At 48.7% G+C, this 18,521-nt stretch overlaps 1 long non-coding RNA gene across 1 annotated transcript in view; it reads left to right on the forward strand.

Annotated features, from left to right (window-relative positions):
* The first annotated feature begins 393 nt into the window (after positions 1 to 393).
* The window catches only part of LOC311533019, a 71,912-nt gene continuing 53,784 nt past the window's right edge, over positions 394 to 18,521 (forward strand). The window contains exon 1 of the long non-coding RNA XR_014714484.1: positions 394 to 449. This is a non-coding gene — a long non-coding RNA (uncharacterized lncRNA). The remainder of the gene's footprint in view (positions 450 to 18,521) is intronic.

Consider the following 18,521-nt stretch of genomic DNA (forward strand, 5'->3'; position numbering starts at 1 on the left):
GATCTTTGTCATCTCTGAGACATGACTCTAAAAAGCAGCTTTCAAACCCAGTCCAACATACGGTCTAAAAGAGCAGCGGTTAAAAGCTGCTGGCTCTTGTTAACAGTAAAAACCCTGGACCCATTGGTCAGGTTCCGCCCAGCTTGTAGCACCATGTGCTGAGGGGACTGAGACACTGACCCACAGAAGGGCCCAGCAAGGATGGAAGCATCCCCATATAAGGGGCTCTTGGTATAGCCGGGAAATGTACAACTCAAGAGCACTTTTCATAGTAACTTCCTGATCCCTTTGGTGTCTTTCTGAGACCAGCTTGCCTGCCCTCTTGTAAGCACTATTTTCCCAGCATGCTTTTCTAGGGACTGTTCCTTTAAATGCAGCAGAGCCAACCAGCTGCAGGCTTAAGAAAGCTGTTTTATAGCCAGGCACTGCTTCTCCTGTTCTTCTACTTGGTAAGTTCCCTGAATTCCTTTGATGGTTTCCGGTTCCTTTTCTTGTTAATATTGCTGAGCAGAGAGCACATTCCCGCAGAGCTCTTCTCAGATGGGGGGGGAGGAGAGACCCCCATTTTAGCAAAGTGTAAATAATTGTCGTTAAAACCAATAGGTTGGATACTTGATGGGCACCCTGAGCTCCCAAACCTGTAAAGGATAAGGCCTTTGTTCCTGTGTTTCCATTCCTGCATAAGCCAGAGGAGCCTGGCATATCCAAACACTCACTGAGGAACTCGTGGTACTGCATATTTCCAGATGATAGTCCTTCAAAGCATTCTTCCCCAGTTGAAATCCAATTTCCTGGGGCTACAAAATCCAGGAAATTTGCATAGGACTATTGCAATATAAATAAAGTACCAGCATGCAGCTTGCTCTCCCTTTCCCCTTCCAACACAGACATCCATCCATATACATACACACCATGTTTATACACACAAGCACCCCATTTGCATGCAAATATGCCACATTCATACATGGCACATTTGCATACACACATCCACTATTCATGCAAACACACTGTTGTCATTCCCATTCCCACACACGCTACAGATAACACCCAGGCAAGCACAGTCTCCTGCTTTCATTTCCGGCAGCATATGCTATGACACCAGCAAGAATGCAACGCAGCTCTAGAATACTAGGATAAAAGAAAAGCAGCCAAAATAATAATCAAAAATGGCTTTGTTTCTAAAGTTCCTCCTTTTAATGTGAGGGCTCTGGTTTGGAATGTGCTTTATCCTATCTGCAGCGTAAGGATGTTTAAAGGGACATTGTAGCGTCTACCAACTCAGGTCCAAAATGTAGTGGGGTTTTGTTTGTGTGTTTGCTTTTGGAGTGGGGTGGGGTTATTAAACCTAATGAAAATGCCTTGGGGGTTGAAAGGGTGACTTCATCCTCCTTCTTAAAGGTTATGAATGAACCTCCCCACAGCAGCATTGTGCTAGGTAGTCCCTGAGAGCTGGGAAGTGAAACTGACTGTATACCACTATGAAACTAACCAGTCTAGTTCTACCCTCAGAACTGAGTGAAATGCAAGAATTAAACAAACACCATAAATGGTGAAAAGTACAGTACCAAAGATTGTAGTGATTCTATCGATCTGTTTGTTTGTGTCTCTAATGATCATACAATTATCTCTGTGGTATCTGAACACAAAACTTAACATTTTAATTTTCTGTGATATTATTGGTGCCAGCAGTAAGGAATCTTTATTTAATTGCTTGACTTTTATAGTGACAGGGTCTCTTTCAGCAGATTTAAAATCTCCCCAAAAGCTGGTGTTTGTTAGCTGATTTATTTATAGATCCTACATTACTTAGGAAGCGTGGGGGTTTTTTTCCTCTCTGGTTTCTGCTTTTCTGCCTCCTGTTTGCTGCTTTTGAGTTCCCTCCCACAAGCTGCACGGGAATACATTTCTTTTTTTTTATCCTTGACATTTTTCTGTTTAACTTGATCATGGCTTAATACCTACTGCCAATCAATCACTCTGTGTGTGTCAGTCAAATCCAGGATGGCTGTCCGAGCTAGTAAGCTTGATGGCATTTCTGTGGTTTGTCTGTCTGTAATGTGATAGCTTTTTAATGCCGCATCTGATCAATTCCAGGATTTCAGGGAACGTTCTAGGCCAGAATCCTATTGATCTGGGGAGAAACTGGGGAGCCGGCGAGCCCCTGCCATCTGTTTAGTACAGCCACAGCTTCAAGTTCCTCTACAGTTATCTATGGATCAAAGAACTGGTGGTTGGTGGCTCCCCTTAACATCCTCCAGCATAACGAGACACCAGTCTCATCTCAGCCCATCCTCCCAATAGAGTTTAATATGCTGACACCCTGAATGGCTTATCCTTCCTCCCAGATCAATACAAATGTTGGGGGGAGAAACTAAGGGAGGGCAAGGGGGGGCATTCACACAGCCCCTGGCATGGGGGAGAAGAATGATATAGAGGAGGAGCAGGGGTGAGGGCACGCAGAAATCCTGGTGTGGGGGAGACTGGGAGATCCTGCTGTGGAAGAAAGGCAGGAATGCAGGGGAACACAGAGCCCTTGCCATATGGGAATGGGGGTTGACACAGAGTGGCTGGCAGGGTAGATATTGGGGAAGTAGGACTGAAAGGAAGGAGGACCGGAGGGGGCCACACGGTCAGCTTGCTGGGGGCATGGCAGGGTGCCAGGAGCCCCTGCTGTGTGCAATGAGCTCCCCCTGCCTAAGCTCTGAAGCGTGCAGCCCTTATTATGCACCATTGCAGGGAAAGGAGATACACCTCTCATGGCTGCTGCATTAACTTGTACTTCCCCTAGGGCTGCAGGACAGGCACCTTCTATAAGGATGTTGGCTGGCAAGTTCTCAGGCTTGCAGGGCTTGGGCTAAGGGGCTGTTTTAATCCAGGCTGGTGCTGCAGCCTGAGCTCTGGGACCCTCCCACCTCGCAGGATCTTAGAGCCAGGGCTCCAGCCTGAGCCTGATCGTCTACACTACACTTAAACAGCCCCTTAGCCTGAGCCATGTGAGCCCGAGTCATGCCAGCCGGGGGATTTTAATTGCCGTGTGGATGTACCTTTAGTTCTCTCCATCCTGCAGAGGGGTTGGGCTGACACAGACCTTCCTCTCAGTCATAAATAGAGTGAGTGCAGGAGGTGAAGGGGGCAATCAGAAGTAGGTTTGGCACCTAGTGGTGTTTTAATTGGTGTTGGTCCTGCTTTGAGCAGGGGTGGGACTAGATGACCTCCTGAGGTCTCTTCCAACCCCAATATTCTATGATTCTAAACCAGTTTCCCACTGTTTGGTTCTGTGAGTTGGGCAGGTCTCTATCCTGTCATCGCTGGTGAAAGAAAGACAAACGTGACTTGGGTCACAAGCGAAATGAGTTTGGCAGTCTCCAATAGAGGACACTGCATGTTTGCCCAAACTGCAAAACTGCTGCTTGTCATTGATTGTCAGAATTCAAAGGAGAGGCCCAGCGTGGGAATGGGCAGGTGACGGTGATTCACTACCACGGGGATAGCACCTTAGAAATCCACGATAGAGCAGCCGAGTCAGTGTTATGTGAGGGGAGGGGGCATCATCTTGGAGTAGCAGGAAGCCGGAAAGTTAATGGCTGAGATACATCGGAAGAGCTGCAAGGCAGGCTGCATAGGAAGTGTACGGTGCGATGGAAGCAAGGAAGGGGCAGAACTGGAGTGAATTCACAGCAGAGCAGCATCAACGATCAACTGCAGTGGCTCACTCGAGGAAAGGCTAAAAGAGCTAGGAATGCAGAGATTGTCTGAACAGCCAGCAGCGGGTGACTAGACCTCTACTACTACGGCAGGGATTGGTTCTGGGTCCAGTTCTGTTCAATGTCTTCATCAGTGATTTAGAGAATGGCACAGAGAGTCCACTTATAAAGTTTGCGGACGATACCAAGCTGGGAGGGGTTGCAAGTGCTTTGGAGGATAGGATTAAAATTCAAAATGATCTGGACAAACTGGAGAAATGGTCTGAAGTAAATAGGATGAAATTCAATAAGGACAAATGCAAAGTACTCCACTTAGGAAGGAACCATCAGTTGCACACGTACAAAACGGGAAATGACTGTCTAGGAAGGAGTACGGCGGAAAGGGATCTGCGGGTCATAGTGGACCACAAGCTAAATGTGAGTCAACAGTGTGATGCTGTTGCAAAAAAAGCAATCATTCTGGGATGTATTAGCAGGAGTGTTGTAAGCAAGACATGGGAAGTAATTCTTCCGTCTACTCTGCACTGATTAGGCCTCAACTGGAGAATTGTGTCCAGTTCTGGGTGCCACATTTCAGGAAGGATGTGGACAAATTAGAGGAAGTCCAGAGAAGGGCAACAAAAATGATTAAAGATCTAGAAAACATGACCTAGGAGGGAAGATTGAAAAAAAAAAAGGGGGTTGTTTAGTCTGGAAAAGAGAAGACTGAGAGGGGACATGATAACAGTTTTCAAGTATGTACAAGGAGGAAGAAGAAAAATTGTTTTTCTTAACTTCTGGGAATAGGACAAGAAGCAATGGTCTTAAATTGCAGCAAGGGAGGTTTAGGTTGGACATTAAGAAAAACTTCCTAACCATCAGGGAGGTTAAGCACTGGAATAAATTGCCTAGGGAGGTTGTGGAATCTCCATCAGAGATTTGTGGAGATTTTTAAGAGCATTGTGGAGATTTTTAAGAGCAGGTTAGACACAAACCTGTCAGGGATGGTCTAGATAATTAGATACGTTAGATAATTCACTCTGTGAGAGACACTTTGTCTAAAGAATCCCAGATCAGCTAAACTTGAAGTTTCTCCTCCCCCAGGAACACAAATGGAGATGTCTAAATAAAAGGATTGTTAGTTGTTTAGACAAGAATCTCACAATTTACATACGGCTCAAATGTGTGTCTCTCTGCACCTGCAGTGAGAACCCCCAAAAGGTTGATCGAGTAACATCCTGCTTTCCTATGCAGAGTGACCCATTTAATCCTGTGAGTGAATCAAGTTTAAGAGGTGGCAGGAAAGCTTAAACCAGTTAGAAATAGCTTGCTGTGTTAGTTGGGTTAAGTTTCCTGATTCAAGTCCAGTTCAAGTTTTCACCCCAAATTAGAAACTCTACATTTGTCTGTGTTATGAATCAAACATGCTGTCGCTCTATATGTGGATGATGTCTCTGGTGCATATAGTAAGTGCTGAACGACGTGAAATGAAAGGTACTGGATATAATCAAAGAATGTATGGACTATGTCCACTACAGTAGAGGAATTATAAGGTATTTTGTTTTCTCTACAAATGATGGTTGCACTCTAGAAGTGACGTGGATTGTATAGCACCAGCAGGACAAGGAATATTGAAAGATATAAACACCTAACATTGAAATATGACAAGAAATCCCTTTAAAAGGCAGGGAATTGCAATTACTAGTCTGGATAATAGAGAAATACAATCCTTGAAATGAATAAAACATAAAAAGCCTCTGATAAAAAATACCTTCAGTCCTTTTATGACACACCCACACCATCTATAGATATTGACAGAAGCAGGCAAGAAACTGCAAGAGCTGAAATCCGAGAGCTGATTTCCAAGTGTCCAATAGGAAATTAGAGAGTTTCCCTCTCTAACCATCCCTAAAAACAGGTGATAAAACTGAGACCACCATATGGGAAGCTCAAGAATCCAGAAGAGCTGTCCTGTTGAGATTTCATTTCTTTGAGATTGCGTTTCTCTTTGTGTTCTTTAATAGAAGTAACTAAAAGTGCCCTGGTTGAATCTACGCTCTTTCTAGTGAGACCCCCAAGGAACCATATTTAGGATTTTAAGCCAGTAATGCTAAATGCGTGTTTCTCCTTTTCCAGCCCAGGTAAATTGGTCTTTGAGATCCTCAAAGAATAACAGTCAGCGTTGTTTGGATGTTTTCAAACCAAAGACTAAGAATAGCAAGGACTGCAATCTGAAAAATGCTTCAAAACAAGGAGCAGCCTCACTCCTCAGAGAATTACTTAGGTCACGTCTACACTACCAGCTAAATTGGCACTGCTGCGATCAAGGCAGCGGTGTCGATTTAGCGGGTCTGGTGAAGACATGCTCGACCTAAGTGACGGCGACTTCAGTTAAAATCCACACCCCATAGCGATGTAGTTATATTGACCTACCCCCAGGCGTAGACGGAGCTAGGTCGATGGAACAGCTTCTCCTGTCAACACACGTACTGCCACCTGGGGAGGTGGATTAACTAGCTCGTAGGAGAGGTGTCTCCCACGGGCTTCGAGCGCCTTCATTAAAGCACTACAATGGCACATAGATTGCTACCGCCACTCGGTGGGGATGGTTTAATGATGCCGACGGGAGAACTCTCTCTCGTCGGCACAGAGCAGCTACGTAGCTAGCTTACAGTGGCACAGAGGCATGAGTACAGCCTTGCCACTGTCCGGTCTCTTGTGTAGACATAGCCGGAGCCAGCGTTCCCCCGTCTCAATAGAAGGGGTCGTCGTAATTAACTCCATTCAGATGCTGGCAATCACTTCGAACTGGCATGCCTAGTTTGGTAGATGTCGGCGGTCAAATCTAGCTGACACTTCAGCAAATTCATAACATTGACTCCCCATCTCCGCGTACACTCCCGTTGTGTTTATCTTGGTTTGCTGACGGGTCTGCGGGCGTTCAGGACTGCTCTGGAGACTGGAGAAGGGGTGGCGTGCAACCTTCCCCTCCCCCCACATCCCAAGAAGAATCCTCTGTGTTTTAGGGACTCAAAATCTCAGATTTGTGCTGCATCAGCACATGTCAGAGATAAAATTGCTGACTCAGCCTGTGTTCTGCAGTTGCATGAAGGGGTTCCACACCCAGAGATCATCTTCAGCGATAAGACCTTCCTCTGTCAGACTCCTGCAACATCAAATATGCCCATGTAACAGAACCAGACCCTGGGCAGTGATGCATCAAGTAAAATACAACTTCAGTGGCAATTTCCACAAGCTGCAATCCACTTCCTGGGGGAGGAGCCTTCGTCATTGAAAATTCATTCAATAATGAGCTACCTCTAGAAATCTACAGGATCCTGCTAGGAGGAGCGTAGGGTTAAGGCCCCCTGAGATTACGCCTCAAGACAGCCTGCTCCTTTTCAGCTCACCTGGATCTGAAGGAGGTGAGAACAGCAGGATTGGTGTATGGGGGATGTGCAGATTCACACCAGATGCCTTGTTAGTTTGACTATCTCCATACGGTTTTTAGGCATATGTTACCCCGACTGAGAACACAGCTCAGGAAATGTGGAACAGACGGTGATCATCATAGAGCATGTTGTGGGATGACCATTAATTTTAATAAGGTGAACAAGCTTTGGGGAAAGGTTCAACCCCACCCAAGGATTGGATCTCAGCCTTAAAGCCTGCAGCCCTCTGTGTGGGGGGGAATCAGGAGACACTTGCAGAGCATTTACAGAACCTTTTCAAAATGCACAACCCCCTTTGAGATCCACCCTTCCTTGCTGCAAATGAAACACATTGTTAACCAGAAGATGAAGATAAAACAGGGCATGTGATGGAAACCATAAAGCTTATGAGGTGCAGATATTGAATTCTAACCCTCTGGTGGGAGGGAGGGAAGCATGTGGTGGGGGTGGCAACAAGGGTCAATTCTCACAATCTTATCTCACTCCTGCTAAGGTTTATGTGTGGAAGTCCTAGAAGTGCTACCTTTCTTCACTGAGCCTGCAGCAAAAAACTGTCATATGATGACCATTGTTATATCACCACACCATTGGTGCCCGGAGACTGTGGGTGGGCGTCTATTGATCTTTCTTTCTATCTTAGGGTTTATACTGCCGTCCATCCCAATGGTAGCCAATCACCTTCCCTGTGAAATGAATAGCAGAGTCCCTCGTGGATTTCAGGCAGCATCTGGCTCACCATCCTTTTTGGGTTGAAAGCTCTGTTTAGGTTAATCCTTATTTTTTGTTAGAAATCTGCCGTGATATAATACCTCTCTGCCATAGAATCATAGAATATCAGGGTTGGAAGGGACCTCAGGAGATCATCTAGTCCAACCCCCTGCTCAAAGCAGAACCAATCCCCAATTTTTGCCCCAGATCCCTAAATGGCCCCCTCAAGAATTGAACTCACAACCCTGGGTTTAGCAGGCCAATGCTCAAACCACTGAGCTATCCCTCCCCATTGTACATTGGCCAAACCGGACAGTCTCTACACAAAAGAATAAATGGACACAAATCTGACATCAAGAATCATAACATTCAAAAACCGGTAGGAGAACACTTCAACCTCTCTGGCCACTCAGTAAAAGACTTAAGGGTGGCAATTTTGTAACAGAAAAGCTTCAAAAACAGACTCCAAGGAGAAACTGCTGAGCTTGAATTAATATGCAAACTAGATACCATTAGCTTGGGTTTGAATAGAGACTGGGAGTGGCTGGGTCATTACACATATTGAATCTATGTCCTCATGTTAAGTATCCTCACACCTTCTTGTCAACTGTCTAAATGGGCCATCCTGATTATCACTACAAAAGTTTTTTTCTCTTGCTGATAATAGCTCATCTTAACTAATTAGCCTCTTACAGTTTGTATGGCAACTTCCACCTTCTCTGTATGTATATATACATCTTCTTACTATATGTTCCATTCTATGCATCCGATGAAGTGGGCTGTAGCCCACGAAAGCTTATGCTCTAATGAATGTGTTAATCTCTAAGGTGCCACAAGTCCTCCTCGTTCTTTTTGCGGATACAGACGAACACGGCTGCGACTCTGAAAGCTAATGCTGGACTGTGACCACACCACACTGCGATGTGATGGCACGGCGTGTGAGAGGCCGATACATCGGCATGGTCTGATTCTAAATTACCAGCTCAGGTGGCCAAGGCGTTTTCACCATAACCAGCCTGTAGTTTACCCTAAAGAAATGCCATAATAAACCAGCAGCCCTTTGAGTGGCAGATCCTGTTCTACCCAAATAGCTGTTTCCATATCAGAGCCTGATCTGAATCTAAACTTTCCAGCTGGCTTTTGTCTGTGCCATGAGCTGAACCAAAACCCTGGAGCCAAACGCCCGGAGTGCTGGGGAGCTGAACTTTGCAACCCGGGCCGATCACTGTTAAGAAAGTTGATGCAACAGCCCATGCGCGAGGGTGGAGCCAGATTCTGAAAGCTAAAGATGTAGACAGATGCCGCATGGGATTTTCAAAATGCCTCGGCTTCCTTGGGTTGGAAGGTCTCAAGCAAGGATAGAATTAGCTCATCTATAGCAAGTGGAGAGCCTGAGCCAGAAAGCTCCCCTGTGGTCACTTAGGCCTTTAGCTTGCTGTGTGCCTTCCCACTCCCCATTCACTCCCAGCCCAAGCCTTTTAGGGTATGTCTACACTGCATTAGACACCCATGGCTGGCCCATGCCAGCTGACTCGGGCTTGGGCGAAGGGGCGGTTTAATTAAAGTGTAGATCTTCGGGCTTGGAGCTTCAGGGCCCTGCGAGGTGGGAGGGCTGCAGAACCCTCTGCTGGTGTTGGTTACCAGGTTCTTGCAAGGAGCAAGGCCAGCCCCCTTCTGCTGCTGCCTCTCATCAGATGCTCTCTGGGGTGGGCAGGGCTGGGCTGGCCCACCTTACAGCTTCTGTGGACTGAAGGTGCCTTGGAGAAGGCAGGGCAAGACCATTCACTTCCTCCCATCACTGATCTTGTTGCTGGCCATTCCTCAAAGCAAGCAGGGCTGATTCTGCTCCATCTCTCATGCACTTCACAGGCCACGCAGACGCTCTGCTATCATCCATTGCTCCTAAGGCCTGGACTGCAGCCTACGCCGGTGTCTGGTCTGGTAGGTGCCAAACTGGTGTGAGGATCGCTGCTGGCTACTACTCTTTGGTGACAAACCCTGGGTCCGGGATCCACAGATCCACTGTTAATCTGCAGCTGAGGCGAGTACCATGGATACAGACCTTTCCCACACCCTTTCCAGCCACTCGGTAAACTTTCAGCTGGGTATCACGAGAGACAGGCTGTGGACTCTGGTTCTGAACGCCAAGAGCCCTTCGTGTCAGAGGCAGGTGGGTTTGCGTCCAGTGTCCCAGTGGGGGCTGATCTCTCCAGTCATCACGGCCCTGGGACCCTGGCAGCTTCCGAGCCACTTCCGATGGTTCTGTTGCCTCCCTGTGAGTTTTGTGTCTCTGTTTTACACCCCCTTGTAGGAGCAAGGTGCTGAAACATAAGGGCAGCAGCAGCAAAGAAAGCCAGCAAGCTTCATTTCAGAGCATGGCACAAGCACTGTATCCATTTTCTGGTCCGTGGATTTCAGTGGCTCTCAGAGGAGGCTATTTCATTTTTAACTGGGCAGAGGGATAGCTTGGTGGTTTGAGCATTGGCCTGCTAAACCCAGGGTTGTGAGTTCAATCCTTGAGAGGGCCATTTAGGGATCTGGGTCAAAAATTGGGGATTGGTCCTGTCCTGCTTTGAGCAGGGGGTTGGACTAGATGACCTCCTCAGGTCCCTTCCAACCCTGATATTCTATGATTGTAAGGCCGAGCGATTGCGTCTCTTCCTTTCAGAAGAAGAGCCCCACCCCCCGACTCCCATGGACAGCAAGGAGGTCTGCGAAACGTGCATTTCCTTGTATTTGCATGTTACATTTTCTGTCCATCGTCTGTTATGTAAACACACAAGCAGGCCTGGAATCAATTCAGTGTGATACTTGGCAGCTCTTGACAGCCTCGACAGAGACTCTGCGAGAGTGGATCTGTGGGTCTGGTAATAATAAAGCAAAGTACTTTTCCTGTTTAAAGCACCTCACAAACATTAATTAACCCTTTACAGCACACCATGGTCTTGGGAACCGTATTCCTTTTTTATAGATGGGGAAACGGCAAGCGAAGTGAATTAGTGATTTATTCAAATCCACAACGAATCCATGGCAGACCTGGGACACGAGCCCACGTCTCCCAGCCCTGTGCAAAAGCACTGGAAATACTTCCTGTCACGAGTCAGATTTATTGCAATAGAGTCAATGCCCATCATCAAAAAGCCGCTGAGGGTCTGTGTGTTGAAATCAACGAGAATCAGTGAGCACTCGGGTCCCGTGCACAGAGGGAGGAGGTGAAAGACTGTCCATCAATTACCGGAGTCCAACATAACTGAGGGCTTTACATGTTAATAGTAGGTTTCAGAGTAACAGCCGTGTTAGTCTGTATTCGCAAAAAGAAAAGGAGTACTTGTGGCACCTTAGAGACTAACCAATTTATTTGAGCATGAGCTTTCGTGAGCTACAGCTCACTTCGTCGGATGCATACCGTGGAAACTGCAGCAGACTTTATATACACACAGAGAATATGAAACAATACCTCCTCCCACCCCACTGTCCTGCTGGTAATAGCTTATCTAAAGTGATCATCAGGTTGGGCCATTTCCAGCACAAGTCCAGGTTTTCTCACCCTCCACCCCCCCACACAAATTCACTCTCCTGCTGGTGATAGCCCATCCAAAGTGACAACTCTTTACACAATGTGCACGATAATCAAGTTGGGCCATTTCCTGCACAAATCCAGGTTCTCTCACCCCCTCACCCCCCTCCCAAAAACCACACACACAAACTCACTATCCTGCTGGTAATAGCTCATCCAAAGTGACCACTCTCCCTACAATGTGCATGATCAAGGTGGGCCATTTCCAGCACAAATCCAGGTTTTCTCACACACCCCCCCACCCCCATACACACACAAACTCACTCTCCTGCTGGTAATAGCTCATCCAAACTGACCACTCTCCAAGTTTAAATCCAAGTTAAACCAGAACATCTGGGGGGGGGGGTAGAAAAAAACAAGGGGAAATAGGCTACCTTGCATAATGACTTAGCCACTCCCAGTCTCTATTTAAGCCTAAATTAATAGTATCCAATTTGCAAATGAATTCCAATTCAGCAGTTTCTCACTGGAGTCTGGATTTGAAGTTGTTTTGTTTTAAGATAGCGACCTTCATGTCTGTGATTGCGTGACCAGAGAGATTGGAGTGTTCTCCGACTGGTTTATGAATGTTATAATTCTTGACATCTGATTTGGGTCCATTTATTCTTTTACGTAGAGACTGTCCAGTTTGACCAATGTACATGGCAGAGGGGCATTGCTGGCACATGTTAATAGTAGTTATGGCTAGTCCCTGCACAGGATGTCATTTGGGATGGGGATGCCTGGTTTCTGGGTACTGCACCGTTGCATTTCTGAGAGGCTTGAATCCTTATTTCCAGTTTGACCGAAGGCCCGTGTTGGGAGCAGTGACACTTAATGAGCTGTTGGAATAGCTTCCCGCAGGATGTGATGGATTCTCCAGTGCTTTACATGGAGAATGGCTGTCTTTCTAAAAAAAGAAAAAAAAAAGCCACTGGTATCTGGGTTTGAGTCAGGAATCATGGGGGTGGGAGGAGGTTCTCTAGCCCCTGTGATGCAGGAGGTCAGGTGAGATGATCCTAATGGTCCTTCTGGCCAATATTACCTATGTATCTCCAGAGATCTTCGTGGCAAACAGAACAGGGCCAATCTCCAGCCTGTCTGTTAGGAGATGTGTTAGGATTTTAAATTCAGTTAGCAGATTCTCTTCTTTCCTTATCAACTTGGAACACTAAATATACCCAGCGGGCCCTCTACAGGCTCGAGATCAACATAGCTGCCTTGGAGTCAGCAGGGCCTTCCACAAGCCCCTGGGTGGTGACATGAAGTGGTACAGGCTGGGATGCCAGGTTTCCCCTAGTCCAGAGGCCTCAATAAAGAAACCCCTTCCTATTTAGCCCCACCCACACTCGGCCCCCAGGCCCCTTCTTGCTTCCCGGGCTGTACTGCAGCAGGGGGCTCTTCCCCCCTGTGACTGGGGCCCCAGGCTGGGGCTGAGGGGCTGACGGGGGCTGGCCTGCGCTCCAGGGCTGGGGGAGGGAGGCCACGCTGCTTGCTCAGCACACCAGGGGGGGACATGCTGCAGCCCTTCCAGGGCTAGGGGGGGCTGCACTGCCTGCTCTCCCAGCTGGCGCTCCATGGGGCTGGGGGGGAGAGGGGGCGCTGCCCACTTGCTCACCCACCCGGTGCTCTGGGGCTCGGGGGGGGGGGGCACTGGTCACTCACCCACCTGGTTTTCCGGGTCTGGGAGCACTCGTGCGGCCTGGGTGGGGGGTGGAGGGGCTGGCTGCTGCACTGGGAGGGGGGAGGACTCTGGGTTCTGGCGAGAGGGGCAGGGCTTTGGGTAGAAAGGGTGGTCCAGGCCGGGGCTAGCCTCCCCAAACCCGGGGTTCACCCGCCACCCATGACAACACCCAAGTCTCGTCCCTTCTCTGCTGTGAGGGACACTACCCCAGAGACACAGCCCTGCCCTGCTGACCCTCTCCTGGGACTGGGGCTTGCTGTTCTGGTTCCTGTTCCCACAACAGCATAAAAAATGGCAGAAAGTATCGCTGAAACTTTAATTATTCAAATCCGCTTTGCATAATGGAAGAAAATTCCCCAGCCCGGAGCCCCGCTCTGTGCTCCATCTGTCAGTTGAAACAGCTGCTCCTCTGCCTGGCTCATATAATTAATTAATAAGCCCCAGGACAGAGCCTGGTGCTCCCATGCTGCCCATGTCAGAGGGATATTTAGCACACTCCCAGACAGCGCTGTGGCTAGCCTCCTTCGCAAGTGTGTTTTAGCTGATTGACCTCCTTGGTATTTAGCCGTGAAAACAAAGGGACGACAAAGAAATTTAATTCTCTGTCGCTTCAAGCTTCTTATGCCCTGGCTCCTCGCATGGGTCTGTCGCTTTTGTCTGTTACACGTCAGACTGGGCTGGGTTCCACCGAAGGGCCTTGGTGATATGAGACTGGCACGGCCCCGGGCTTGAAGCAGAGCCGGGGAGCTGACAGCAGGCAGCAAGGGTCGGGCGAGAGTTTCCAGAGGAAAGCGAGGGCAGCAGTGCCTCGGTAAAGGCTGGAAAATGTCTACAGGCACCTGCAGAGGGAGGCAGTGTAATCTAGTGGCGTGGGCACCAGCCTGGGAGTCAAGAGACTTGGGGTCTGTTCCCAGCTCAGCTGCAGACTGGGTTTGCCACCTTGGACCAGATACTCCTGTCCCTGAGGGCTTGTGTGCACACAGTGGCTGTGTCTACACTGCAAGCGGTGGAGTCAGCAGGGGGCTCTGGCCAGCATGAGAAGTGGCCTGGACGAGGCTCTGTGCAGGTGGTGTCGGCTGCTTGGACCAGGCTTCCTGCTGCTATCACTCCCCCACTGCTGTTACAACTGTTACCCTCCTCTGCTGGGTGAGGCCGGTGGGACTCTGTGAGCCAGGAACTGGAGGCTGCAGCTCAGGAGTACTGACCCCACTACCAGACAGAGCCCCCTACTGACCCTGGCCCTGGGGCACGGAGCCCCGTCCACTTCCCCTGCCAGACAGAGCCTGCGCAGGGAAATCAGTCGGGGCTCTGCTGAAGGGTCGGGAGGGGGCCATGCCCAGCCGGGGAGGCAGTACTCACAGTTCCCCTCCTGACCCCAGCCCTTTCAGTGTGGCCCCATTCACTTCCCCTGTATGGTAGGGGGGAGCAAGGTGGGCAGGGAGCAGTGTCCCAGCAGCTGAGACCACCCAACTGCAGCAGGGAGTGGAAGGTTCCCCAGCTGCCACATGGTGAGTATCCCTCCACCCCCCGTGGGTTCCTGGCCCCTGGGGTTCCAGGCACCCTGTTTCTTAGAAAGAGGGGAGCACACATGGGACATGATTCTCTGAAGGGGCGCTCAGCAAAAGAAAGTGGGGAACCTCTTCTCTGGCTGATCCCTCCAACCATAAGGTATCTAGTAGGGCTTCCCCCGTGTGAGCTGTTTGCTTGCCGGGTGGTCTCCAGCCTTTAGAAGTCTCTGTGGTGTCTAGAGTACCAGTCCAGAGTGAACTCCAGTTACTGTTCATTAACAAGGTCCGTACCCTGACTAAACAGCTGAAGGGAGACACAGACTGGCGATGCAGCCCGGGGACAAGTCTGGAAACAGGAGAAAGGGGCAGGTATACAGCTGTCCCTGGGCTGCGATCCCTAACTAGTCACTGGCATCAGGGAGCCAGGTCCACAGTGTTTGCACGCACATCAGAGCTCCAGACACTGCATTTCACGTCCCGTCTATGCTCGGGAGGAGCACAGGCAGCAGGGGTCCATCAAGAACGAATACAACCTAGTCTGTTGTAGTGACAAGAATGGTCTAGTGGAGTCCATTTTTCACCTGACAGCAGGCACTCGGCTCAGTGTGGGACAGGGAGGCTTGTATGTGCCGGTAGCATCTGAGCAGAAACTGGTGGGTGGAGAACGCTACTTCAGCCTGATGGTGCCATCACTCACGAACCCCCGTGCTTCCTTTTCCTTTGGTCTTTATAGTACAAACAGCTCTCGTACGTGTGCAGCACAGAGGTAATCCTGCCAGCTGCTGGGGATGGGATTCAGACACTAGCCCTGAGCATGAGGGGTGCAGCAGGCAGTCACGTTGTCCACTAGAAGAATATGGGTCTTTGTTCCCCTCTAGTGGCTGGTCCACAGGAAAGGCTAAGAACCTACTACCGCTGCTAGATAATGGAGTTACTCCTTTAGCTCCAGTGGCAGAGGCTGAAGAGCTTAGGTTTGGTTCCCCTGATGGCCTATGATCAGGGGTGCTACTTCTGCCTGTATCCAATGGAAGCAGAGGTGGGGGACAGTACCTGAACTGATCCATTGCTATAGTCTCAGATCACCTTCCAGTAGTGCATTAAGCAACTTGACTATGCAACTCTCCCCAGGGGGAGAAGTGCGTGCAGTGGAGTGTCTTGATTGGGTAGGGTTTGGGCTTTTTTAACGTACTGTTGCTATGTATCTGTTAGAGCAGGCAGGCCAAAGAAATGTGCCTTGCACTTGGAGTGGGAGGTGGGGAGGTTTGTGTTGTCCATAGTGCCTGGAGTCCTTCATGCCACAGTCTTGGACCAGCCTCTGAGAAAGCACTGTCTCCTGAATTACAATGCCATGAATTCCCACCTGAATTATAACGAAATGCGGCCACCTCTGGGCTGTGGTCTCTGAACAGCAGGATTCTGTGTCCCCAAGTACAGTGTCTATGCCTATGATACCTTGGTTATATGCACAGTATACCAGGTGCAACCCTGGATCAAGCAGTCTGAAGTGCTGTCTGCACTGGGGGTTAAGGTCAGTATAACTATTTTTCACACCCCTGAGCGACATAGTTATATTGAGGTAAGGGTGTAGTAAGTCAAATCTAGAGGCCACCACTACAGCCGTATCCCGTAGCAACCAGCCCATCTGCTAATATAGTACTGACGAGCCACTTCTACCACAGTAGTGCAGGACGAGTGAAGAATGCTGTCAGCAAATGAATCATACCAGGGGAACAAAGGGAGGCAGAATGGAAGTACCATCGCTGGAACTCTCAGGACTCTGGGGTTAACACTCAGATTCCCCTAACCTGGGCCTTTTAATGATCAGGGCCTGAGTTTTACATCTCACTTTAAATGTGGCCCAAGACTCCTCGGTGCTCTTGGATGCCTGCCATACATCTCACCCCAGCACCGCACCATACAAGCCTTGGTGTCACGCCATGCTCTGTTGTTCGCATGCCTGAACGCTGGGTCTCTCGGTCTGCCAGCCGTCCTCCGCAGTGCTCCTCAGCAGAGGCGTCTGGGCAGGTCCACGCTTAGAGCCCTTTAAGACTGCACTGAAATGGTGCAAACACATCAGTATTTAAAACACTGATTCTTGACCCAACGGGTGTGAAGGCTTTCTGCTGATGGCTGTGATTTTTCACCTCAGTATCCGCTGCATTTGTATGGCGAGCCAATGGGGCAGCAAAGCCTGGAAAATGAATGGAGCAGAAGTGACACCTCAACCCAAACAAACATGCATACTGGACTTGTGCTTGCCTTTCGCAGTAGCAAAAGCTTGTTCAGATCGTTGGCTGCCAAACGTGAGTCCGGAAAGTGAATCTGTTTTTTTTTTCAATCTATTTAGGAAGTTCTAACAGGTTTACAAATCACTGCCATGTAAATATCAGAGACACAGTGATATTCATTACAACAATGAGCTTTGGTTTAGAGACATTATACAGTAATTATTATCATCAGACCGAAAGCACTAAGTGCCTCTCCATCAAGAACGGGGAACCACAGGGAAGTCTGGCTCCTGGGGTGAAGTGCTGCTTAAGTAGGGCTCGTCAGTACTATATTAGCAGATGGGCTGGTTGCTACGGGATACGGCTGTAGCGGTGGCCTCTAGATTTGACTTACTACACCCTTACCTCAATATAACTATGTCGCTCAGGGGTGTGAAAAATAGTTATACTGACCTTAACCCCCAGTGCAGACAGCACTTCAGACTGCTTGATCCAGGGTTGCACCTGGTATACTGTGCATATAACCAAGGTATCATAGGCATAGACACTGTACTTGGGGACACAGAATCCTGCGGTTCAGAGACCACAACCCAGAGAAGTTTAGGAAACAAAAGTACCCAGCCCCATCTCTTCTTCCTGCTCCCCAGCAAAATAAAAACAAGAAACTTTGCCAACCTAAGATTCATCTTGTATCTATATCCTCGAGGCTGGTTGTTTCCCCCCTCCCCGGCCCCCCAAAGAAGTGGTACTCTCCCAAGCTCCATCTCTCAAGCTGCACCCACCCATCGTGCCAGAATTAGACTGCACAGATCCTCATAACATGATTGTCCCTCTGTTTTTTTTTGTTTGTTTGCATACCTTAATCTGCTGCCAAAAACTTAAGTGGTCATGGTTATACTGTTATCATTTAGGGTTCAGGGTTAACATCCAGTTGAGGTGAATGGAAGCAGATAATACCTCTTTGAGCTGTTGTTTCAGGCCCTCTGCAGACTCGGGCAGATAGCACCACGGGAGCTAGAGATTAATTTTTGTTTTAATGAAAGCTTTAAACTAGAGCAAAAGATGGCAGCCAACCTGGGAAAGCACCAAGCTACCACAGTCCAATCTCCTCCGTACCTGGGCTCCATGCACAGAGCACTCAAGGCTCAGGAATAGGTCTAGTATCAATAATTTGTGTTCCCAGGTGCAATCTTGGGGCCTGATTCCTCTCATTTACCCCAGTGTCAGTCAGGAGTAAATCAATGGCGTTACACCAGTGTAAATCTGCTGTAAACAAGAGGAGAATGGGGTTCCAGTGTGTCATGTTTCACCCCAAGAACTTCATTTGCAAGCACATTGTCTGGCCCCTTTAAACAAGAGGGGGTTGGTGAGAATGAAACGCTCACAGACCCATCTGCTTCGCAGGTTGGCACCCTGAGTGCAGAAGAACCCCCCCCCACCCCCACCCCGGCTGTGCAGATCAATGCTTCTGCTGCTTGGTTGTGTAATTACTGAGTCATTGAAGAGCCATTTACATTTCCAGCCATGTTATAGATTATGATGCAACATCAGTGGCATTGGGAGTCTGACCCAGGGAAGATCTCCCCATAGAAAATGAAGACCTCTGAGAATTCCTAGGAATTGCAAAGACCGAGATGAAATGAGATCTTTACTAGGAGCTTGACTTTTCCTCCCTCTTACTTGCTTGTGTATGGCTTATTGT

This window comes from Lepidochelys olivacea, assembly GCF_965140295.1.
Source record: "Lepidochelys olivacea isolate rLepOli2 genome assembly, chromosome: 18".
Lineage (NCBI taxonomy): Eukaryota > Metazoa > Chordata > Testudines > Cheloniidae > Lepidochelys > Lepidochelys olivacea.